Raw genomic sequence first — 26,944 nt, 5'->3', positions numbered from 1 at the left:
AACTCAGGATCTAAAACTCAAGCACATTGTCCTTTCTATTGCACTATTCTTAAAATAAAAGGGGCAGATCTAGGTGATTTCTAAGAAGCCCTTCCAGTTCCAGAGTTCTAGGAATCTTAAAATTCTATCAGGCCTACTCCAGTTCTGGTCCTTCTGACACTTCTCTGTTAAAAGGCAGAGACATGAGTCCAGGCAGAAATAAGATCCATTAGATTCCAGACTGAACTGGCGTTTGGGTCCAATTCCTTACATCTGATAGCAGTAAAGACTTCAAGTCCAGAGGACTGAAGGGAAAAAAGCATGGAAGGGAATAAACATTTGTCAAGAACATATTATATCCCAGGCATTATGTTAAATACTTTACAAATGCCACCTTATTTGATTCTTATAATAATCCTGAGGGAAAGATGCTGTTATTAACCCCATTTAACATTTGAGGAAGCTGAGCTAGAAAGCAGTAAATGACTTGCCCAGGATAATAGAGCTAGTAAGTGTCTGAGTAGATTTGAACTCGACCTTCTTGACTCCAGGCCTAAGGCTTCTATCCATTTTGCTACCTAACTGAATGAAGGCAAAGTTTTTCTGAGAATAAAGAAACCTTCCTGGGAGGATCAACCTTAAGCCATGTCCCTTTCCTTTCCTCCATGCAGGTAGCTGCCATCATTTGCATAGAATGCTCCTTGTTACAGTGCAGGGTGCAAGCTGAGGGCAAGAGTGCCTCATCCTGGAACTTAGAATCTAGACACTGATCCTCCTGATGGTCATGGGAAATGGCTATTTGGCAGGGGTTCCTCTGGCTTCCTTGAGGACAGGGACAGTTCTATTTTGTCTCTGTAGTCCCAGTGAACAGCACACAGCCTGCTTCAAGCACTTGTGATTTCATCTATGTGGGTACTCCCTCCAAAACCAATCAAAACACAAATACTGATTGTGTGTACCTGTGTTAGATACTGGAGATAGACATATAAAAGGGAGACCCTCCCTGTCCTCAGAGAGCTTACTTTCCATTGGGAGATAGATAATAAGGGCTTTTCAGGTCCTGCCATAGCTGGGTTCTGCTGGCTTAATATGCTCCATGGTCTAGGGCTCCATCCTCTAGCTATGTCTAGGAACCCAAAGGGGGCTTCTCTCTAGTTCCAGATGGCAGGAAGGATTTAGGAGGGTTTTGGAGAATCTGGGCATTAGACCTATAAGTGTCCCTATCTGGGGAAAGTTTCAACCACTGAGCTTCCTCATGACTTTCTTTATTCTTATCCCAAAGACAAGCCGGGGTACTTCCTCTGCTGCAGTGACAGTGCAGTGATGACTCCAGAGTCCTCTCCACCCCCTGTGGGCCTAACTTCTCCCTCTCCCTCACTCTTCCTACCATTCCAGTCATGGGATTAGGGTAGAGAGATCTGAGCCCAGGCAGCTGATCTCCCCATGACTTACCCCACTGCTTCCATCTTTATTCACATCAATAGCCTCTAGTCTCAGTGTCCCAGCTTCAGAGAAGCCAGGAGCTGATTGGGAGCCCAGGAGAGGAAAATAAGAGAGAAAATAAACCCTCCTCAGAATCCAAGGCTATAGAATTATAACTCCCATTTCTACAGAATTTTAAATATTCCAAAATGCTTTCTTCTCCATAGCCTTGTGAGATAAATCACAGTATCATAGATCTGAGCTGCCATTGAGTCCATTGTCATCATTATCATCATTTTCATCATCATCATTGTGGTTTGGCCCTTGTTATAGATGAGGAACATGAGTCTCATGAAGTCAAGAGATTTGCCTACAATAATAACAATGCTTTACAGTTTTAAAGCACTTTATATCATGACTCTCTGCTGGCCACCCTGAGTATTAGTGTGGTATAGTAGCTGGAAAGTCAGCCAAAAGTCAGGAAGACCAGAGTTCCAGTCCTGCTTCTGACACAGATTGGCTGTGTGACTCTGGATAAGTAATTTAACTTATCAATGTCACTAACAACGCTCTAAGACAATAGGTTGTATCCTGGGTGCCAAGTTACACTGAGAGAGAGAATTTCCTCATTGGAAGTTCCCTTTATCATTAAATCACAGGTCCAATCCATGAACAAAGTGACTAATTAAAAACCCTGTGAGGCAGGTGGGGCAAGTATGACCACCTTACCTGAGATGAGGCTCAGGGAGGTGAGATTACTTGCCTAAAGTCAGTGTTAAAACTGGAATTCAAACCTTAAGGTCTTTTGCCCATAGTCAACGGGAACCCTGTGAATTTCATCTCACGGTCCAGAAGGGAGGAAAGAAGTCAGTCCCAGGTCTCATCCTGGGACTCTGGGGGCCTTCTCTAAGCCCTCACCAGGAGGAAGCTCTTGCTGCTGTTCTACCATGCTGAGCTTCCCCCAGGCCAGGCCAAGGATAGGATTCCCTTGTTTCCTTACACAAATCTTCAGCTGCTCCATCTCTGGCCCCAGGAAAGTAGTCTACAATTCCCCCTCCAGTAACTTCTATCTTTCTGTCTTCTCCCTGTCTCTCTATCCTTCAAGCACCAGTTCAGAGTCCACCTCTTCCTGGAAGCCTTCCCTGAGCTCTCTTAATTCCAGGCTGGAAGAATTTCCCTCTATTTTGAAAAGCCATACCACTTCTTAGGTATGGGTTAGACCTTTAGACATTGAGACAACATCGCCTAGGATCATTAGCTGTCCCTGTGGGATAGGCAGCACCTCCCATCTCTTACATCCTCCAGTCATATAGTCACAACAGACAGAGGCTTTCTCTATTTTCTTGTGCTCTTCCTCAACACAGCTTGGTTTCTTGTAGATAACAAGCCTACAAGAAATGCTTATTGATAGGCAAAAACAGAAGAATAGAAAGAGCTCTAGATTTAAATCAGAAAACTTGGGTTTTAGTTCTACTTCTGCTAATCATTAGCAGTATGACTTTAGGTAATTCAAATGCACTCTCCCAACCTCAGTACCCCTTCTGCAAAATATGGAGATTGGCCTAGATCAGGGAGTCTTAATCTTTTTTGCATTAGGTCCCTTTGGCTTTGATGAAATCTGCTTCCTACAATAATGTTTTTAAATGAATAAAATTAAAAATATAGGATTACAAAGGAAAACAATTATAGTGAGATATAGTTATCTATATTTATATAAATATATTACAATATATAATGTAACAAATATATATTTAAATAAATGTTATATGACATAACATATAGTATAATGAATATACATTTAAATAAATATATCATATAGCTATGTATAAATACACAAATATTATATATATGTATATATATATATATATATATATATATATATATATATATATAAAACAAATTCACAGAATCTAGATTAAGAACCTTTGGCCTACATGATCTATAAGATCTCTTATAAAAATAAATCCTATGATCAAAGTTGATCCTGAGAGAAGACACTAATACCTTCTCTACCTATAAGACATTGAGCAAGTCACTCAGCTTCTTTGGGCCTCAGTTACCTTGTCTGTAAAATGAAGGGAAAAGACCCGGTAGCTTATGAGATGCCTTTCAGACTAGCTCAGAGATCCTCTGATCTGTAAGGTCCCTTCCAGCTACAGAAATGTTGATTCTCTACCTTTCACACTCACCTTAGACTGCCCTTCCTTCCAAACTCCTAAGTGTCTTCTAAAATCAGTGGTAAGAAGTGTCTAAGTCAAGATTTGGTCATTGAGGTCTGGGGTTGATGATAACTCTGTTGTCTCTTTCTGTACTTCCTCTCTCTACTGAAACCAGTGCTGGTTCATCCCTGACAAGTGCCGGGAGCCACAGTTCCCCACTGACTCCTCCGCTCTCCCTAGGCTTAACTCCTTTTACCAGATATCCCATCATCCCTTTCCTTCCACCAGAGAGTAATTGAAAGGCCCATCTAGTTGGCCAAGGCTCAGACCCCACCTACACCATTCGTCTCCTACTGAACCAAAGCAGTACCAGATAGCTTAAAGCCCCCTTTTTCCACTAGGCAGGCAGGGAAGCCCTCTTGGGGGGTAGGGGAGCTGAAATGCTTACACTGGTGGGGCTCAGGAGCCTGAGGTCCGAGGCCCCATTCAGTGCTCAGCTGTCTCCCAAGGCCCTCCCTTCAGGCCGAGTTTCCTCATTTTTCTTGGGGTGCTATTTCTCACCCAGCCTCCAGTGGCCCCACCAAGACAGGAAGTTGCACAAGTTGTTTCAAGATACAAATATGACCAAGGATTACTAACCAGGCAGAACGAGCCACAAGCCTAAAAAACCTTATATTCCCATAGTAGAACACTCATCATCCCTGAATTCAAATTTCAGCCACTCCTGAGGGCTCCAAAGGTCACTCATGAGAGGCACTCTCCATTCCAGTGCCAAACCCTATCCAAACAATGGTCCGGCCAGTAGGGAATGGAAACTGAGGCACAAAGCCTAGGGAAAGAGAAGAGCATGGCCTAAGTCATACTCCTGGCCAGGTCCTGCTTAAATTATAGGATGCGGTTTCCCATTGACCCTTCCTCAGAGAGAGCAACACTCCTCTTATCCCTTGGGGCCTTAAACTTCTGAATCTCAAGTTTGGGGGCAACATCAAGTAGCACTGGTCCCTAGTTGATACTGACTCACACAATCAGGGGATTGAGAAATTACCAGGAAGAAGTGGGCTTTGAGTGCCATAAAACAATAAAAATAATAGCTGGCATTTACATAGCTCTTTGGTTGCCACAGTTTGCAAAGCATTTTACATATATTATCTTATTTAATCCTCACAGCAATCCTGAGAAGGAATATTTGGGAAGGGGTCTAATTTTTGGTATAAATCATCAACTTGAGGGACTCTCAATGTGAAAACCCCTTTCAACATTAAAGATCGGCAATTTTTCTCAATTTTTAATCTTAGAGCGTCCCCTTTACTCATATGTAATCTCATGATTACTGAGAGATCAAGTGATTTTTCCTCAGTCATATAGCCTATCAGTATCAGAAGCAAGATTCAAATCCCAGGGGGTTTTTGGACCTCAAAGATGACCTCAACTATTTACTATGATGAGCTGATTCTCATTTTACATTTCAGGAAATCATGACTATCTTTAAGAAATCTTGAACAATCTTGACATTAATACTATCAATAAAAAAATCAATAAGCATTTATAAGTGCCTACTATGTGCCAGGCACAGTGCTAAGTACAGAGGATATTAAAAAAAAAAAAAAAAAAAACAGCAAAGTACAGTGCTTGTACTCAAGGAGCTTAATAACAATAGCCAATATTTATATAGGAATTTAAGGTTTATAAAGCAAATTACAAAAATTATCTCATTTGATCCTCACAACAACCCTGGAGAGGTAAAGTGCTATTATTATCCCCATTTTTCAGATAAGGAAATTGAGGCAAGTAATGTTTAAGTGGCTTTCCCAAAAGGAAGAAGCTACTAAATATGAAGCTTGGAGGCTGGCTCAGCATTTTATAAAAACACAATTTGCTCACCAAATACAATGTTTTTAGATTTTTTTCTTTCAGTCAACTAGCATTTATTAAGCATCTACTATATATCAGGCACTGTGCTAAGTTCTAAGGCAATAAAAAGAAAAAACTGTCCTATTGAACAAACAAAAAATACAATGAAATTCCCTCCCTTTTAGGCAGTTAACTGTATGATAAGAAGGATATCCTTTGCTAGAGAACACCTTTCAAAAGTTCATTCCTTAGTCTTATCACTTTTTGGTGATAGTGTCTAGGTCATTTCCATAAAATTTTTGCGGAAAATACAATTCCTTCTTTTTTTACAGAGGTGAGGAACCATGGGTACAGAATGTTGTCTAAACTGTCAGATTTAGTTTATGTGTTGGTTGTTCTAACTGGTGTCTTTTTTTTTTCCTCTTTTGTTTTTGGTTACAGGGGATGGTTGTCTGGCGAAGAGTAAGGAGGGGAGAAAGATGTGTTCAGAAATAATGGTGATATCTTTTTTTGTAAAATAAAAATAAAAATAAAAAAAATAAGACATAAAGAAAAATGTTTTTAAAAGAATTTTATAGAGGGGCAACTAGGTGCAGTGGATAGAGCACCAGCCCTGAAGTCAGGATGCCCTGAGTTCAAATCTGCCCTCAGACACAACACTTTCTAGCTGTGTGACCCTATGTAAGTCATTTAAGACTGGCATCTAAGCCCAATTGCCTCAGCAAAAAAAAAAAAAAAAGAAAAGAAAAGAAAGAAACAAAGAAAGAAAAAAGAAAGAAAAAAAGTTTTTCTTGTGATAGAAAAAGAGGCATAAGGAAGGGATGGTAAGTAGTCATTGATAATCTCTCAGATACCTATTTTTGAGAGCAAGACGCTTGACATTGAAAATGAAGAATTGTGCAAAAGTGGATGTCACTGGAGAAATGGAAGACGAGGGAAGAACCTGAGTCATACATCAAAAATGATAGAGAAACAATGAAGATCTGAGTTCTACAATGGTATCTGTTCTTTATCAAGGGATCTAGAAAACAGCTATCATTCTGCACATTAGTGAACTCTGGAGACTGAGGGTTAGACAAAGACAAGAGTCACACAGGGCAAAAGAGCATACATAGGTTGTCATCTGTATCCCTGGGGAGAAGAACATGGGTGAGTTCACAGATTCACTAATGTATGAAAGTAGAAATGAGGAAACTGAAACAAAGAATAATCAATTGACTTCCTAAGGGTCACATAACTAAATGTCAGATTTAGACCTAGGTTTTCCAATTAGAGTACTCTTTCCATGGCACATTGTCTCTTACAAAATGATAAAATTAATCAAACAATGGCTACAGACAATCATAAAAGATAAAATGAATAATTCTGATCCCTTTAAATTGAAAGACTTTTGTATGAACAAAATCTCGGTAGGATGAGAAGAGAAAATGTCAATTGGGGAAATAAAATCAATTAGGATTTGATATCAAATAGATACATCTAATATATACTGTCACAAATATATGATAGGTACAGCTAGGTGGTGCAGTAGATAGAGCACCAGCCCTGAAGTCTGGAGGACCTGAGTTCAAATTTGACCTCAGACACTTAACACTTCCTAGCTGTGTGACCCTGGGCAAGTCACTTAACTCCAGTTGCCTCAGCAAATACATAGATATATAAAAGACCAAGAACCATTTTCCAATGAATGTGATCACAAAGAATCTCAGAGTTGGAAGAGCCATTTAGTCTTACACATATTTGAACCAGATTCCTCACAATAGCCCTCAACTTTTATTGCCTTAAAGCTACTTCCTGGCTCTCCCCTCCCCAAACTTCCTCTATATAGACCAGCACCTCCAACTCCTCCCACTGATAATTGAGACTTCTCCACTTCTGATAGGTTAGTTTTTTGCTTTATCTTGATAAGGTCCCAAGCCTCTCCTTCAAAGGCTGCTCTAAACCATCCAATCATATCATAGCCCCTTTTCCAGGTCCCCTTCACACTTAGTCTTCCCTTATTAAAATGTAAGTGTTTTGAGGGCTGGAACTGTCTTTTTGCTTGTACGGAGCCAAGCACGCAGTAAGCCCATAAAAACAAAAAAACAAAAACACTTTTATCTATCTAGCAATCTAAAAGCCCTCAAGTCATGAAGAACTTGCCAAGATAGCCCATTCTATTTGGAAGCTTTTCTTTAGGTTGAATTTAAATTTTCCTTCTTAAAACTCTAGTTCCATTTTCTGGGGCCAAGCTGTCCAACTCGAATCCTCTTCTATGGGACAGTCCAGGAAATATGTGAAGAGAGGCAACATGGTCTTCCTTAAGCCTTCTCCAAAAGAAAACATCTCTAGGTTCTTATCATCGAAAAAACACAGAATCAAAGATGTAGAGTTGGAAGAAATCTCCAAAACCACATAGCTAAACCCCCTCATTTTCTAGATGAGAAAACTGAGGCCCAGGGAGTTTAGATGATTTGCTGAAACTGAATAAATAAAGACTCCAGTTATAATTAGACTTAGGGTCAAAATAGATGAACTAAGTGCTGCCTATAATGATTTTGGAGGCACAGAGGTCTTCCCCTCTTTGAGAAGATCCCCCCAAACAGATCTTCCAGTTGCTTAGGGATATTTAATTTCAAAACAAAAACTCCATTCTTCTGGTTTAAACCCCACCATCACCACCATCACACACACACACACACACACACATACTCTCTCTCTCTCTCTCTCTCTCTCTCTCTCTCTCACACACACACACACACACACACACACACACACACACACACATACACACTCCCCTAGTTCAATGCAAATGCTGGGGAGAAGGTTCATAGAAGGAACCATTTACCAATCACTTATCTCTCTGCACAAATGAATCTAGCAGATTATTTCCTGATAATAGATAGAAGAGAGGAATGCAATGGGCTCCTCCTATCTTCAATCAGTAAGAATGGGTCAGAATAGAAGTAGCAAAAAAGAGAAGTGGAGACTAAGCGGAGTACTGGATTCTATGAGAGGGCACAGTACTTAGAATTGAAAGGGGATCTCAGAGATCATTTAGTCCAACCCTTTCGTTGATGAGGAAATTGGGGCCCAGAGGCAGGGGACGGCACTTGCTCAGAGTTACAAAGGTAGTAAGGAGCAGAATCAGATGTCCAGTCAACTTCTCTAACTTGGGACTAGAGTTCTTTTCCAGCATCTCATACTGTGTTCCTCCTGAGGACAGAGGGTCTTCTTAAAGGTACAAAGAATGACTCAGTATCCAAGCTGCCCATAACCCCTCACCCCTCATCCTAGGACCAGGGGACATGGTCTGAGAAGGGTTTTTCTTGGGTTTATTGCCCTTGGATTTCCAATCACTAATCTAGGGCAGAACAGGCCAGAGGCTGGCAAAGGGGCCCCAGATAAGGGGCACAATAAGCCTGGCTTATCACCCCAGTTTATCACTCCTTGGTCCAAGGGACAAAGTCAGATGTGGTTTGCCCCAACCCTGAGCTTCCCCCGGAGCCCCTCACTTCAGCAGTCTTCATCAACAGGATAGGAGGCCTTAAAGTGCCCTTACAACAGAACCATTCCACTTCCCTCTAGACAGCAAGATGCCTCTTAGCCTAGACTGGAGCCTGTGCAAACTGCTGAGTCTGAGGCCCACAATCACCTGACTCCTCAAGTTCTGTTTGACCTATGGAGCCCCACGGGGAGAAGAGGCAAGGGAGATTTTCATGCCAGGGCTGAAAGCCCTTCCCTCCCCTGAAGACATAATGATAATAATGATACCTTACTATTATTGTATCCCATTTTTCAAGGTACCCATTATTTCATTTCATCCTCACAACAACCCCCTAAAGAGAGGTGGAGCAGGTCTCATTATCCCCATCTAAATGAGGAAGCTGAGGACCAGAGACAGTAAGTGACTCACTCCCAAAGGCCATAAGAGGAGCTGATGGCAGAACCCAGAGTTGTCCAGCACCGCACACTGCTTGATCCTGCCCTAAACCCCACCACTTCAAAACTTGAAAGGATCACAAGACCACACAGATCCTGAAAGAGACCTCAGAGGCTATCTAGTCCAAACCTCTAAATTTACGATGGAGAAACTGAGGCCCAGAGGAGGTTTAAGTAAGGTGTCTGACATCATATAGGATATAAGAATCAGAGACAGAATTTGAACTCATGTCCTCTAACTTTAGAGTCAGCGTACTTTTCTCTGAACTGCATTGGATGATTTGGCAGATTTGGAGGAGGGAGAAACTAAGGAATATGCTTGGTTTCTTTTGGCATCTATAGATGTTCTGTCTTCAATGCTCCCTTCATCAAGCCTTTCCTGGTACTCCCAGTTTCTAGTACCCTCCTCTTCCATCCCTGAAAAAAAAAGTTTTTTGCTTTATCTTGTATTTATTTTGTACATAGTTAATTATGGAGAGTTTGCCTTTCCTGATCAAGCTTCCTAGAGGTAAAAATTTTATATTATTGTCAACCACAGTGCCTGGAACACAGTAAGTATTTAATAAATGCTATCTGATGAATACATGGTCTTCTAAGTCACCTCCCCTATTCCCTTTACCCCTCCAATTAAAACTGCATCTTCAGACAGGGGAACCTCAAACTTCCTATGGGAAGTCTCCCAAAGAAGCAAAAATCGTACTTTCCTCTGATGGTTTTTGGCACTTTGGGGAGGATGCCTAACCCATTGAGGATTGCTGTATCCCAAGGGTCAATTCCTACCTGAGATACCTGATGCTAGCCATCCTCAGCATAATCTAAACAGAATTTGATTCCTAGATATATGGAAGGGAGATAGTAGAGGCAGTCTCCCCATTGCCATCACAGACCCCAGGCAACCTGCACCTCCCCTAGATGTACTCCAGAACTGAAGGACAAAGCCAGATTTGAAGAGCCTCTCTCATTGTGCCCTCAGAATGCTGTCTCCCCCTGCCATCACCACCCACTAGCCAGTTTGGGCCAGTGAAAAGAATACTGGTTTGGAGTCAGATGAACATGGCTTAGGGCACAAAAAAAAAAAAAAAAAAAAAAAGCTAGATTTGAGTCTGAGGACAAGGTTCCAGAGCCAGATTCTACTCCTTAATGTCTGAATAATCTTAAACCCCATAAGCCTTCTTTTCCTCATCTGTCAAATAAGGGGGTTGGTCCAGATGAGTTTCAAGATCTTTTCTGATTCCAAGGCTCTGATCACATTCCAAATTCTGGCATTGATACAGATTGCCTGAATGATCTTAGTTAAGTTCCTTCACCCTGTCTGAGGTTAACTTTCTTTATTTTTAAAACAAGAGAATGAGATTAAATGATCCCAAGTTCCCTTTCAGCTCCAAAGCCAATGATCCTATGTTCAAACCTCCCTACCTGATCAAGAGGCTCTGAGTCAGCCCCTAAAACGCTACCCTAAAATTAGGCTCCATACATTTTCTGTTCAGTGCTACATGTGAGTTGCAAACACACAGCCCCTCCCACCCATGATATCGTTAAGAATATTTCTCTGTGGCTCTTGGCACCACTGGGCTGCAAGATTAGGTCAGCAATGTGCAGAGTCCCAGGGCATTCCATTTCCAGGAGATGTTCCCCAGCCTGGGGCTAGGGATCCTGGGAGGAGAACAGGGTGACTGCATAGCAAATGCATGACATGCATGACATGGGGTGCTGGCTGGCAGCCAGCCATGTTAATTGCCCCTAACCAAGAATCCAGAGGGGTCATCTTTAACTCAGAGAATAGCTTCAGGCTCTTGGTGAGTCAATAGCCATTTGGGACTGTCAGAGAGCATCTAGTACAGAACTTTACACACAACAGGTGTTCAGTAAATGTCTGTTGTTGAGTGAGTGAATGAACGAAGGAATGAATGAATGGAGAAGGGCAGAAGTAACAGAGGACCATGGCCTGACAAGAGAGGCCCAATTTATTCTGGAACCAAGAAAAAAAAACTGCAGAGATGAGGAGATCTGGGGCAAAGAAGAATTGGTGGTTCAGGGGCTTGGATATTCTGCTTCTAGGAATTTCTACTCGTCTTCTAAACAAGTCATGGGGCCACTGGGAGATTCTCCTGCAAAAGAGCAAAGTGGAGTTGAAGGAGAGAGGAACTGCAGAAAAGAGGAAGAAAAGGGCATGGGGACAAAGGAGAGAAAAGGAAGAGTAGGGTGAGGGTAGGAAGAAAGGGGTCAAAGGGGAAAATGAAAATAAGTCAGAGAAAGAAAAAAAATGGAGATGTAGAGAACAAGGGAGAAAGAAGGAGAAGGAGAAGGTTTAAAGAGTAGAAGTAAAAAGGGACAGAGGAGAAGGCTGGGGGAGAAAGGAAAGATGAAAGGAGAAGAAGGGAAGGTCAAAAGAAAGGGAGACATTATAAGGAATGGCTCTCTTGGAGCCAAAGATTAAGAAAAGATAAAAACAAAAGACATTCATACACAAACACACATATAAATGTATATATTTTTTCACACACACACACATATTTAAAAGAGACATAAATAGAGGTAGAAGGGGATAGAAAGTATAGGCAGCTAAGCGGCACATTACTATAATGTGCACAGAATACCAGGCCTGGATTCAAGAGGACCTTGAGTTCAAATCTGGCCTGACACTTTCTAGCTGTGGCTCCTGGGCATGTCCCTTAACTCAGTTTGCCTCAATTTCCTTATCTATAAAATGAGCTGGAGAAGGAAATGTCAAACCATTGTAGTATCTTTCCTAAGAAAACTCGAAATGTGGTCATAAAATGTATAGCATGAATGAATAACCACAAGGAGTCATAGGGAAAGGAACAGAAGAAGAGAAAATAGTGGGACCAAGGTATACAAGGAAAAGGAAAAATAGGGGACAGGGGAAAAGAGTAAGTTGATCCCTGGGCAGGGTGGGTATCCTCAGAAAAAGCTGTCCTTTAAGAACATAGTTGGTCAGAGTTGATAGCTGGACAGGAGAACAGTAGATCAGTGATGATCAGGACCAAGGGTGCAGGCCTGAGTCATCAAGCCCAATTTAGCACAGGCATCCCAGGCATATGGCCACAGAGACACCAATAAGCAGACAAGTGGATCAAAGGCCATGGTGGCCCCCAGAACTCCCAAAGGGAAAGGAATTCCCAAACCCATTTCTCTGAGCTTATTGTTTTTGCAGCCTTAGTCCCCAGTGCAAAGGAAAACAAGATCCTGATATGGGAAAAGATGCCGAGAGGGAAAGAGAGAAAGGTAAGCCACAGAATCCATAGTGGCATATAGAATTCATAGAATGATAGGACTATATATTTGGTGTGACATGGACTTTAGGGACCATCAAGGGCAATTCTTCCCTTTTTTTATAGTAAGGTATTTAAAACCCAGAGAATTAAAACACCTTGCCTAAGGTCACACAGGTAATAAGGACTCAGACTTCAAAACCAAGTGGAGCTTTATTCAATCCCCAAAACCTTCAAGCTAAATGACTTGGGCCTGAAGATTAGGGATATATGGTAAGATGAAAGCTGGTCTTCCACCTGAGAGAATCAAAAGGTGGGGGGATATTGAATCCAGGTCTTCTGGCTCTGGAAACCATTGTCTTTCTACTAGGTGATGACATTCAATTTATTCTGTTCCTTTCAATTCCCTTATATTTGAGGGCATGTCAATCTGATTGACCAATAATACAGCATGCTCTTAGAAAGCAGGGACCTTGTCTTGTTTTATTTAACAAGATTTTTTCTTTTTACAAAACACTCCAATCAATTTAGCTTTCATTTCCTACCTGTAAAACCACAGCCCAGACAGATAAAGAACTCAAATAGTATCTCTATTTTAAAAGCAGGAAACTGGGAAGTCAATCCAAGTTGGGAAGCATTACAGTACAGACCACCTGGGCCCAGCCTCTTTTTATCTTCTGTAAGGGGCTAATAGAGGGCTTAGACATAGGGTAAGTGGGTACATTACAGTATTTAACACAATTAAACAGAGTAAAAGCAGCCTGTTGTTGTAGACAGAACACTAACCAGAAATTCAAAAGAGAAAGCTAGATTTGAAGGAGACCTGGGCAATCTGCCTCATCTCTCCTGAATCTTGTTTTCTCAGCAGGAAAATAAAGGGACCAGAATGAGTGAACCTCACCCCTCTCCCCGTAAGGAGTGGTTCTATGACCCTAAATCAGTCCCCAAAGTCAGAGACCCCCATCCTATCAAGGGACAACTGAAAGGACCTCAGAGAGTCCAGGAAGGAGAGAGCAGTGGGGAAGGAACAGCAGCCAGGCCCCAGTGTTGGTGTTCTGAAGTGGGCAGTATAATGTGTCACCTCCCTGGCCATGTTTCTCCTTGCAGGGACCACCAGGAGCTACAGCAGCTGTTGCTTCTGAATCCATAATAAACAAGTCAAAGGACAGGCTGTGACTTCACTGCTTAAGCAGGAGAAAACAAACCTGTTGTCACCCCTCCCCCCTTTCCCACTCCATTCCCTAGTATATCTCTATCAACATACACCTAGTAGCAACATGGGGAGGAGAAAGGAAAGGAAAGGGGAAGGACAAAGGCAAGGGCAAGGGGGAAGAGAAAAGGAAGGGAAAAAGGAAGAGGAAGGAGCAGAGAAGGGAAAAAAGGAGGGGAAAAGGAAGGGAAAGGTAAAGAAATGAAGCGGAAAGGGGGAAAAGAAAGGGAAAGGGAAAGAGAAAACACTGTCTTAAAATGAAGTGAAGGGACCTAGGAACCCATTTAGTCTATTTTTCCCGCCAGCACCATTACTACCATCCATTTTTATAGAATAAAGAAATTGAGTTCTGGAAAGGTTTTAGTGACCTTCCTATTATCACACAGACGTAGTAAAATGGCAGAGTCAGGATGAAAATCTAGGACTTTTGACTCCACAGTCAATATATGTTCATTATTATTTCTTATGATTCCCAGTTGGATTTTGAACTCTTTAAGGCAAGGACTGAATATCTTGTTCTTTCTATTCAGATCCTACAGCTCCTAGTACGGTGCTGGACACACAGCAATAGGGCTTGATAAGTATTTGTTGATTGACCGAGAACAAAGTAGAGAATGTATCTCTTAGACTGAAGAAGTTACTCCCTCCCTTATGAGCTCCTTTCTTCCATACTTCAGAAGACAGTCTCCAACCTAAAATCAAGGATCATAGCAAGTAGAATCATATGTCTGATTCTGGAAAAGCTGGAAGAGCCTTCAGAGACCAACTAGACTAACTGCCTCATTTTACAGAATGGAAAACTGAGGCCCAGGAATGTTAAAAGATTTGTTGAAAGCTCACACACAGAGTAGAAATGAAAGGCATGTTTGAACATGGGTCCAATGTTCTTTCCACTGTATCACAATGCTTTTTCCTCAGGCTCCCAAGATTGCCAGATGTTCACCAGCATTTCTTCTTCCATCACAGAATAATAGTTGGAAGGGGTCTTAGGGATAATCAAGTCCAACTCTTCTTCCATTTAACAGATGAAGAAACTGAGCAGTGGTGTGAATCACACAGGGAGGAAGGGCAGAATTTAAACTCCAACTTCTGAACTTGGCCTCCAATGCTGCTGCATCATATATAATATGATATGGGTACAAACCCCAGCTCTGCCACATACTACCTGTGTGACTTTGAGGTACATCATTTTCTGGTCCTCAGTGTCTCCTTTTGTAAAATGAGGGAGCTGAATCAGATGACCTTTAAAATTACTTTCAGCTCTAAACCAATGAATGTTTCTATGATCCTAAGCATTGAGAAGCTAAGGATCTTGGGCCCACCCTGATCATAGTGGCTGGAATCTAATGCAGCCCCAATCCTAAATATCCCCAAACTTCTTTTCTCTCAGATGTCTTTGTATATATATATAATGTCTCTTCTTCTTACCCTCTCCAGTCCCCTTCATTCCCTCTCTCACTCCACTCCCATCATCCATACTGCTCCAATTCATCAGTAAAGGCAGTCAAACTCAATCAAACTGAGACTTGTTGCACTGAAAAATGACTTAACAACCACAAAATATAATGGAGATACAGATTCAGTCAGACGAACTAGATTCTAATCCTGATTCTACCATTAAAATCACTTGTACAAATCACTCCCTATCTTAGATCTGCCTTCTCACTGGTAAAATGAGGGAGCTAGCTGCATTAGATCATTTGTAAGCTTCCTTTAAACTGTAAATGCTATATTCCCTCCTTATTCTGACCAGGCTTGTCCCACCAAGAAAATGATCAGAAATCTTTTATACCTGGCAAATGATAAGCACTTAATAAATGTTCTATCTACCCATCTATTTATCTTCTATGTTCCATCTAACTATATCTTCTATTCATTTATCTTCTATCTTAACTAGCTATTTATCTTATATCTAACTAGCTATTTATTGATCTTCTACCTTTTATTTTATCTTCTATCCAGCTAGCTATTTATTGATCCTCTATATTCTATCCACTTATCTTCTATCTGCCTATTTTTAAAATCTAACTAGCTATTTATCCATCTTCTATCAGTTTATCTCTAACATTAGCCATCAGAGAATTGTTCAAAAGTTTCCTCCCAATCCCATTTACCAATTACCATCTAGGCAAGCCAGCCTAGATGAAACAGCAGGGCATCTGGGAGAGAGACAGAAGATATCATCCACCAGATAAATCAAACCAACACCATCACTGCAATCACTACCTCCCTTCAGATGCCAGTGGACATCATCCCTTGCCCAAGAAACTTGGAAATAGGAGTGCATTCTAGACTACTGGTTCTGCTTTCAGCCTGGCCCTCATAGCCATGGATGAAGAGAGTAATCACTATACACACAGGGTCTGCTTTTCTTGCTACAGACAACAAAAACTGTTGACCAATTGCTACTAATGAACCCAAGAGCCCTGGAATTGGTAACAGGTTCTAATTCCAGCTAAGCCTTCATAACCTTGAGGTCGAAAAGCAAGAATTATGGAGACATAGCATAGAAATTGCTTCTGAGGGTGCTATAGCCACAGCTACTGAGGACTCACCAGAGAAATGTCTCATCTCCAAAGTCCTTGCTACTGTCAGATGGCTCTACATCAGAAACCAATATAATTTCAGCAATGGAAATGTCAGTGAAGGTCACTCCAGTATCTTTGCTAAGAAAACTCCAAATGGGATAATAAAGAGTCAGACACATCTGAAAAATGACTGAACAACCACAAAATATAGGGGAGAGACAGATTCAGTCAGAGGAATTCCCATCTGTTTCATCCTTGGACCTCAGGATCATAGGACCTTTCCATGTAACTTGCAGCTAAAACCTCTATATGTGTTCTCCCTCATTAGAATGTGAGCTATTAAAGAGCAGGTATGATTTTCCTTTTCTTATGTTTATCTCTAGGGTTTAGCCCAGGCAGGAAGTGCTTATTAAATGCATTTTCATTCATTTCTGTGGTTAAGATAAAACTTCAGTTTCTGCCCTGTCACAAAGGATCATCTCCTCCCCCTACAATTACTTCCCAACTTAGAAGACTGGCTATTTCATTGAAAAGAAGAAAGGTCTAGCAGATGATTTCAGAGAGACCTGGAGAGACTTACATGAACTGATGCTAATTGAAATGAGCAGAACCAGAAGATCATTATACACAGCAACAACAAGATTATAAGACTATACAATGATCAATTCTGATGGACATGGCTCTCTTCAACAATGAGAGGATTCAAACCAGTTCCAATTGTTCAGTGATGAAAAGAGGCATCCATCTACACCCAGAGAGAGAATTGTGAGAACTGAGTGTGGTTCACAACATAGCATTTTCACTGTTTTTGTTGTTTGCTTGCATTTTATTTTGCTTCTCTCTCTTTTTTTTTAAACTGGTTTGATTTGATTTTTTCTTGTGTGACATGATAATTGTATAAATATGTATGCATATATTGGATTTAACATATATTTCTACCATGTTTAACATATATTGGACTACTTGCCATCTAGGGGAGGACACTGGGGATGGAGGGGGGAATTGGAACATACAGTTTTGCAAGGGCTAATGTTGAAGAATTGTGAATAAGAAGAAAAGAAGAAGTAGGAGAAAGAAGAGGAGGTGGAGGAGGAGGAGGAAGAAGAGGAGGAGGAGGAGGAGGAGGAGAAAAAGAAGAAGAAAGGTCTGGGTTGGCCTAAAGAAGGCAAAGGGATAACATGTGGCCTGAACATGCCCTGCCCGGAAGGAAGCTAAATGAGGAAAGACGGTATACTAGGAATGTGGAATACTGCATATTCTATCACCACACCTTCCTTTCCTGCTCAGTGGCCTTCTAGACCCTACTCTGCTATGGTGGAACAAAAAGATAAATCAACCAATTTGTGCCCAACATTGCACTGAATGTGATGGAGGCTCTAAGACAACTGAAGTGGCATTCCCTATGTACACAAGTTCATAGTCTACTTGGAAGAGAAAAGCTTCACAAACATGAAAATATGTTTGAGATCTCTCTCTCTCTCTCTCTCTCTCTCTCTCTCTCTCTCACACACACACACACACACACACACACACACACACATATACACACATTCAATCATATACAGTTATATTCAAATACACACACACACGTATACACACAATCATACACAGTTATATTCAAACCCATCTCCTTGAATATAAGGAGACCTTGTTTAAAATCTGGGGTAGTAGTACAGGTTTATCTCAAAGCCACTAGAGTTCTCTAGAAATTAATGGGATCCAAGCAGCTAATTCTGGCATCCTAAATTTGACTCTCCTTTAAAATTTTTTTAAAAATTATTTTCATTAAGGCCTGGAGAGACATACACGAACTGATGCTGAGTGAAATGAGCAGGACCAGGAGATCATTATATACTTCAACAACAATATTATATGATGACCAGTTCTGATGGACCTGGCCATCCTCAGCAACAAGATCAACCAAATCATTTTCAATGGAGCAGTAATGAACTGAACCAGCTACTCCCAGAGAAAGAACTCTGGGAGATGACTAAAAACCATTACATAGAATTCCCAACCCCTATACTTATGCCCACTTGCATTTTTGATTTCCTTCACAAGCTAATTGTACAATATTTCAGAGTCTAATTCTTTTTGTACAGCAAAATAACGTTTTGGTCATGTATACTTATTGTGTATCTAATTTATATTTTAATGTATTTAGCATCTACTGGTCATCCTGCCATCTAGGGGAGGGGGGGGGGGTAAGAGGTGAAAAATTGGAAGAAGAGGTTTGGCAATTGTTAATGCTGTAAAGTTACCCATGCATATAACCTGTAAATAAAAGGCTATTAAATTAAAAAAAATTATTTTCATTGATACCTTCTAGTTTCCCATCACTTTTATTTTTAAATGATCTTTATCTCTTATATCAAATAATTTTTTAAAAAAGAGAATAAAAGCTGTTCTTTAAAAATCACCAAGTGATTTCCTCATCCCAGGTCTCAATTTTTTCTTGTCAAATAAAGATGATTGGTCTTTTCTAGATCTAAATCTTATTTATAATGGACTTGGGTCTTAGTCCTGACTTTGCCACTAAATCCCTGTATGACCCTTTGATGTTTGAGGGAATATTTCCCATATGTAAAATGAGAGAGCTGAATCACATGCCTGCTAAAGTCTATTACAACTCTAAACTTTAAGAGTTTTAAGATTTTTGTTCCTGTCTCTCCTTAGCACCAGTGATTCTCCCATATGATAGGTTTGGCCATTGTTAACCACAATCTGTCTTATACCTTCCTTTGCAATAAGATAAGAAACAGAATTCTCCCTATAATGTGTCCCTATCCACCCAGCTATCAAATCTGTAGACTTTTAGTATATCAAGTACATAGACCTTCAGGTCTTAGGGTTACGTGAAACTGCTTTGTTCAGTCTCAAGGCAACAGTTGGATATAACTACCTCCTAACCCTAGTTTGGAACTAATACTTTAAAACTTGTATAAATCTGCCCTTGGGGGCAACTACATGTCACAGTGGAAGGGGGGTAGAGAGGGGCACAGACATATCCTAGCTGTGTGACCCAGGACAAGTCACTTAAACCTGTTTGCCTCAGTTTCCTCAATGGTAAAATGAACTGGAGAAGAAAATAGCAACCCCCCCTTAATATTTTGCCAAGAAAACCCCAAATGGCATCATAAAGAGTCAACCATGACTAATAGTCTAAACAACAACAAATATCTCTCTTAGCCCAAGGAAAGAAATTGTCTGGGGAAGAAGGCAGCTCACTATAAAAGAAAAAACTCTGGGCTGGAAGTCAAAAGAGCCTGAGTTTAAATCATGACTGCCTAATACTACTTGTGTAACCTTGGACAAAAATCATTTCACCTTTCTGGGCCTCGGTTTACTCCTCTATAAAATGAGGGGGTTGGACTCAATAGCCATTAAGGACCCATTCAACTCTAAATGAATGATCCTTTGAATTCATATTAAGCTGTGAGATGTTTCCTTTTTGACACAGTAATGCTTTTCCTTAATAGATCCAAAATGTCTTTTTCAAGTCTGGAACTAAGTAAGACTGGCCTTCATAGAAGAGAGCTTGAGATAATTAGAGAACCTCTTTGAGCCTCACTTTCCTTATCTGGAGAAGAAATCAATATTACTTGTACTACCTATTTCATAGGCTGATTGGGACACAAGAAAATAATTAGATGATCTCTTAAATCCTTTCATGACCCAGAGCAAACCTTTCCAACTTTCTGCTTCAGTTTCCTCACCTAGAAAAGGAGAGAGTTGAACTAGGTAGCTTCTAAGGCCCTTCCAGCACAAGAACTATGATACACTGATCCTTTTCTGAGAATGTCCTCTCATGTTCAGGTGGTCCTGAAGATCAAGTGAGATAATTTTTTTAAGTGCTTAGACATTGTCTGGCACATAGGAGCACTATATAAACGTTAGCTATAATGATGATGATGGTGATACTTAGGATAAAGCTTTCCATAGTCATCCCATGATGGTAGGGATCTTTTAACTCTCTTCAGACTTCATACAACACTGTTTTGCTGCTCTCTCAGTTTCTTTAACTGAGGTCCCTTCCCACCCCCATCCCCACCCCCAATCTATGATGATTTTATCCTGTATCATTCTGTATTATAATTTTCTGTATTTGTACTTTTTCCCTCACTAGACTACCAGTTCCATGAGGACAAAATTGCTGCCTGATCAAATTTTTTTATATCCCACATATATCCCTCAGTGCCTAGCACAGCAGGTGCCTAATAATAAACATTAGAATTCAATTGAAGCCTATGAGGTTCATCACCAGCTCTATCCACCCTTTTTCCTAAGGGGGCAGGGAGCCAAACTGGTTTTTAGAGCCAGCATATTCTGGGTAACCCCTGCTGGAGCCACAAACTGCTTGCTACTTTGAAAATGAAGAAACAGGTGTCACTGCAAGATTAGAAGATAGGAAAAGGGAGAAGGGGAAGACTGGCAGAGGTTCAGGTACTTTTGAGTATATACAAGTACTGAGAAATGATAAAACACCAACTCATAATACAATTACAGTGAGAAACAAGGTCGAAAATAGAGACAGCTAGAGGACAGACACTCAAAATGCTACCCTTATCTTGGAGAGTAGAATTTATTCCAGTCTTGGGGCTTCCTTTTGCTTTTTTTCATCCCACTAGGAAATGAGCTACATAGAAGAAGGGTGGGAAGTCTGGGAGTAGACACTAGACCCCTCACTTCACACATCATCTGGAAGCCTGAATTCATTGTTACCTGCCCAATCTTCCTCCATCCTCACCCCAAGTCCCAAGAATCACTGTGTAAATAAGTAAATTTTCTTCCAGAATTCATTCATCCAACCATTCATTCATTCAGTAAACATTTATTAGCCACCTACTATTTACAAAACATTATTCTAGGCATTGAAGTGGAGAAAATTGGAGAGAAAATTCATGCAAGATATAATCGAATCCTCATGAATTCAATAGTCTAGTAGAGTCTAGTAGAGATACAATATAGAACAACCAAACTTTATTGAGTGCCTACAATGGATAGAGTACAATTCAGGAGGCTGGACCTATCTCTCTTCTAATCCTCTACCATACCAGGATCCTAGGTATGTCACTACTGAGGAAAGTAAGACCTGAGAATATCAATGCCCCAATCCCTCAGGGGTCTCTTGTTCATCTTCCTTTCCCTCCCCCAAATCAAAATAGCATATGACACTGACCAAATGTTTGGTCCTTCAGGAGTGGGGCCAGTGACTTTTTTTTGTGGTTTCAAGATTGCCAAGCAAACTAAGTGTATTTTGGACTGTTATTCCTCTGTGTTATGGATGGGGAAGTTAGAGCATAAAAGGTATAGCAAGGTATAGCAAGTATAGACCAGGGAATTCCAATGGCAAATTGTTGACTGTCCCCTCTTGTCTTCCAGAAGACAGTGGATGGATAGATGAAAAATAATTTATTAAGCCTTTGTGCAAAGCACTTGCAAAGGAGCTTCAGACAAAATGCTCAGGTTCTTGTTGGAAAACAGCCTTTAGGAGAGAGAGTGCCTTAGTTCTTCAGGAGTAGAAAGAGCTAGAGATTGGGAGACCTAACTTTTAGTCCAGAGTTGGTCAATAATTCATTAGGTGAGCTTGGTCAAGGAAATTTCCCTACTCTAGGCCTTGCTCTAATTTCTCCAACTTCTTAAACTGGGGATCACATATTCTAACTGAATGTAGGGTCACAAAATTATGACTTATCAGTAAGTGTTTGATTAATATAAGTATTTCATATATATTTATACCCCGGGTCATGTGAAAACTTGTCAGGCGAAATAGAGTAGAAGATGTTTAAGAAGCCCTTTACTAGACCTTTCAGCTCTGAGATCTCTTCCAAACTTTGAAAGTCTGATTCCCCATCTTAAGTCCCAGCCATTCTGGGCTCGATGCTATGGTCACAGCCTCAAACGGTGCAAACGGAATCGATCTGAGCTAACCTCTTGGCTAACCTGGTCAGAGGCAGAAAGCAACTTGGACTCTTGTAGTCTCTCTCTCTCTCTCTCTCTCTCTCTCTCTCTCTCTCTCTCTCTCTCTCTCTCTCTCTCTCTCTCATTCTTTCTCTCTCTCTTTTCTCCGTTACTTTGACTTAAACTCTCGGTGGAGACAGAGGAAGGAAACCCAGAGATTGTCCTCCAAGCACTCAATAGGTGAAGAAACGGAAAAGGATAGGCTGTAACCTCTCTGTTCAGTCGCCAACCTCAGAAAAAGTGTTGAGAAAGATCAGGACTTCATTCAGAAACCGGCAGGGGCAGGTATTAAATTCAGACTCCCTAAAGACAAAAAAGCGAGGGGAGTGATTTGGACCCCAGAGATATGGCTGAGGGCAGGGGGGAAGAGTGGCTAATTCTGAGACTAAAAAGTGATTAGGTGTCGGAAGAAAGTGTAAATTGGTAGGAGTGGGGCGGGGGAGAAGGATAGTGAAAAGAGTGGGGAAACCCAGGGATCTACGGAAGAAGTGGGATTCTAGGGCAGAGGCAAGAATCAAAGGATCCGGGAAGGAGCCAGGTCCAGAGATTGAGGCTGGGGTCTGAAGCTTTTCGAGTTTGTGCCCCGCCCCCGGGAAAAGGTGCTCAGCCGCCAGGGCGGGCCGGGCGACAGCAGCGGGAACCTGCTCTCGCAGCCCCAAGCGGCCCCAGGGCGGCGGAGCGGAAAGCTATGGAAAGCCTGGGTCAGGGAAGGAGAGAGGGGTGGGGAGGAGGGGACCCGGGAGGGCCAGGGCCCTTGTCATCGGCCCGAAAGGCAGAGGCAGGAAAGTGGGCGAATCCCGGGCCCTGGGAAAGACCGGGATCCGGAGTCTGAGGCCCTGGCAAAGGAATAGGGGCGCACTGATTTAGGAACGGGGCAGCCAAGGCAGCGGGAAGCGGGGGCGCTGGGCAGGCAGGAGAGAGAGCTATAGTTATTCGAGGTTTAGCAGAGGAAGGGAGCTCTCCGAGGAAGCGTACCACGGGCGCGTTCTCTAGAGTCCCGGTGTTGGCACCCTTTGAAGACAAGACGGAGCGAGAGAGCGAAGCAAGAACGCATTAGGAAAGAGGGAGAAGACCCGAAGGCCAAGAGGGTGCAGCTGGAGGGGGCGACTTCTCCCAGCTTGGAGTCCGGAGAGATGGGGTGGGGAGACAACGGGAATGGAGTGGTCCCTCCCTTGCGAGCCTGGCCCCCCAGGTAGGCGGGCCGCTGCTCTGGACCCGCCCCCTGTCCGACCATCAGGCGGAGCCTGGCCCGGGCCGGACACGGCCCCCGCACACCTCCCCCGGCCCCCCTTCCGCGCCCCGCCCGCCCCTGCAGCCCCGATCGCGGGTGGGGGGCGACGGGGGGAGGGAGAGGAAGAAAGCTGGGCCGCCGTCTCTTCCCGTCTAGTCCCATTAACTCATCCCAAGTTCACTCCCACGCCTCCCGCCCCTGACACCCCGCAACTCCTCGGGCCGGGGGAGGCCCCAGCCCGGGCCCCTCCCGCCCGGTTACATAAGGTCCCGGAGCGACCGCCCCCCACCCCCACCCCCGCTCCGTCCGAGCCCCGGGGGAGCGGCCGGAGCGCCCACCCCCCGGCCCCGCCTGGTCCCGACTGGACAGGGGGCTCCCCATCTCCTTCTCGCTCGCACTCGGTCTAACCCGCTGTCCCTGCTCCAGCCACCTGTCTCCGGTACCCACGGGAGCGGGAGACGCCGCTCGCCAGTGCGGGACCCGGACTCGGAGCCCGTCTCCGCGGAGCCCCGTCCGGAGTCCCCGGCTCGCCCCCCACCCCTTCCTTCTGCCGCCCCGCTCACCTCGACCTGAAGGTCACTCGGCCCGAGCGGCTCCGGCAACTTGTTCAAGTTCAGGTGCCCGGGCCGGGAGCTGGCGCGCGCCCCGCCCCGCCCCGCCGGGGCCTCCTCCGGGCTCGGAGCCGCTGCCCGGGCGGCTCGCCCCGTCCGCTGGTCGCGCCGCCGCCGCCGCGGGGCTGCCGCCGCCGCCGCGCTGCTGCTGCCGCTCCAGCTACGGCTCCGGCGGCGGCTCCTCCTCCGGGCGCCCTGAAAGCGCGCTTGCTCCGGGTCCTCGGCACCCGCCCGGTCTGCCTGCCCTCCGCCGCCGCCGCTGTCACCCCGAACCCCGGCGCCCGGGCTCCGGCTGTCACCTCCTCGCCCACTTCCCGCCGCGCCCGGCAGAGGGCAGCACCCGCCCCCGGCCTCCTCCGCCCCGCCCTGCCCCGCCCCCGATGGGGTCTGGGAGTCGTAGTCCTCCCGGCCTCGCAACCACTGCACTCTCCGCGGGGCACATCGGTAGTTGTAGTCCCCATCCTTGCTAGGTACTGGGAGTTGTGCTTTTTCAAGAGCGGTGCGTAAGTGCATTGTAATTTAAGAGTTACATGATTTTAGAACTGGAAGGGACCTTAGGTATCCAACCGAGCCCCAGAGAGGGACAGTGAATAATACGGCTGGGAAAGAATAGAAACAGAATTCTTCCTTCCTTCCCCTTCTACACACTGACTAATAATACTAACAGCTAACACTTTTCTAAGGTTAGTTCATTTTATTCTCATAACAGCACTTGGGAAGGAAGGGGGAGTGCCATTATTTCTTCAGTTTTATGAAGGGGAAGTTGAGGCAGAGAGGGCAAAATTTTCCTGAGAGTCGCCCAGCCAAAAAGCTTCTAACTGAATTTGAACTCAAATATTTGTGATTTGCAATAGGTATATTGCTCATGGAATACTGATTGCTCCATTCAGCTGCCTTGACTATGTATCTGCCCCCAGGAACATTGTATCTGCCCCCAGCAACATTGTATCTGCTCAAGATCCGCTTGTATCACTCAAGATCAGACAAGCAGTATGCCCTATACCCATTCCTAGGGAATTCAGGGAAATCCAGTCTTCCCTTCCTGTACAATTTTCTTTAGGGGGCTGATCAGATCTTTGGGGATTCCTGTCTCTATTACACCATGAGAGCCAGATTTCTTACCATTTGGCTTTGCCTTTTAACTAGAGGTGTGACCTTAGGTAGGGCATGGACCCTTCAGGATCTCAGTTTTAAATGAGAGTGTGGATGACCCCTAATATTGACAATTTAGAACTTAAAAAGGTTAGTTTTGACTTACACTACCTGACTTGTTAGACTGTTATGTGTGAGGGAAGGAAGCACTTTGTAAATGTTAAATGTTTTGTCACCCACTTTTGTCCCTCATTCACCAAAAAATAAAATTAAAAAAAAAAAAAAACCTGGATGGTTCCCCATTACCTTTAGGACATAATACAAGATCCTCAGACTGGCATTTAAAGCGCTCTACAATACAATCTGGCTTCCTCATTCCTATGCTGTTTTATGTCATATTACTCCCCTTCAAAAATGAGACTACTCTCTTCTCTCTGCACAATATTTGGTCTCTGTGCACTTTCATATGTAATAGGTACTCCTTCCTCCTTTCCATCTCAGGAAATCCTTAGCTTTCAAAGATTCATCTGTGCCCTCCCCTTACTTATCTTCCCCCACCCATTTGCTCTCTCTTCTTGAAATAACTTTGGATTATTCTACAAATACTTTATTTTTCTCTTTACGTACTGCTAAATGTTCTTATGTACTACTAAATTTCTCAAAAGCAAGAGTCACTTTAGTTTTGTCTAGGCTTTGGCATAGATCTTTGCACCAGATTGTTTAATTGAACAATGATAATTATTACCCACACAGACTTGGAGAAAAAAAAACCTGTAGACTGAGCATCTTGGCCATGAAATATATGTACTCTAGACCCGAGATTCAGTCATCTCCAAATCCAGCACTGGTTCTATTTCATATTATTCAGTCACTTTTGGGGGGTTTGAGGTTTGAGGGGAGGGTTGGGGTTTGTGAGGAGTTTTTTGGGGGAGGCAAAAATACTGGAGTGGTTTGCCATTTCTTTCTTCAGCTCATTTTACAGATGAGGAAATTGAGGGAAACTTGATCACGGTCACACAGATAGTAAATATCTGAGACCTGATTTGAACTCAGGTTTTCCTGATTCCAGGCCTGCCACTCTATCCACTGCACCATAGCTCTTTTTATCTACTTAGCTACTTATAATCTCATACCTCTCTAATTCCCACTCCATACCATTCTCTAAGCAATCTTCCTAACATATTAGGGTAATTGTGTCTATTCAAAAATTTCCACTGGTCCCCCATGCCTTAAAATATAAGCTAAAAAATATAGATTGCTGATCCAAGTTTCAAAGCCTGCTGCATTATAGCTTCTTTCTTCTGTACTGCCTTATGTCACACTGATATTACTCATCTTCTTGTTGTCCACATTCCAATTAAACTGATCTTTCTGTCTCCCTATTCCATCTTATACTTTCTCATCTCTAGGTCTGTGCTTGATCCCAGACAGCATGATATAATAGGGGAAACATCAAGACTTGGTGCCTAAAGACATGAGTTAGAGTCTTGGCTCTGCTATTTACTGACTGTGTGACATTGGGTCACTTAATCTTTTTAAGCCTTTGTTTTCCCACGTACAAAGGGAAGGGGATTGGACTAGAATGTCTCTAAGGTCCTTTTCTGTTTTAAATGTTGTAACCCTTTTCTTAAGCCCCATACCCATTTCTGGAATGTACCCCCATTTCAATTTGTTGAAAACCTCTTCTCTTGCAGGAGTTTCCTACTCTATGAATCATTCCCTGAACTCTTTCTTCTTTTGCCTTCC

The 26,944-nt window shown here is 42.9% G+C and overlaps 1 protein-coding gene across 1 annotated transcript in view; it reads right to left on the bottom strand.

The window, feature by feature from the left end:
- TFEB (transcription factor EB) overlaps positions 1–24,220 on the bottom strand; it is a 78,645-nt gene extending 54,425 nt beyond the window's left edge. Inside the window, exon 1 of the mRNA XM_031964887.1 lies at positions 24,059–24,220. The gene's annotated coding sequence lies outside the window, so the exon portion shown is untranslated. The remainder of the gene's footprint in view (positions 1–24,058) is intronic.
- Between the last annotated feature and the right edge of the window lie 2,724 nt (positions 24,221–26,944).

This window comes from Sarcophilus harrisii, chromosome 4 (assembly GCF_902635505.1).
Source record: "Sarcophilus harrisii chromosome 4, mSarHar1.11, whole genome shotgun sequence".
Lineage (NCBI taxonomy): Eukaryota > Metazoa > Chordata > Mammalia > Dasyuromorphia > Dasyuridae > Sarcophilus > Sarcophilus harrisii.
The sequence above is the reverse complement of the archived record's forward strand: the minus strand, read 5'-3'. Positions and strand labels throughout refer to the sequence as shown.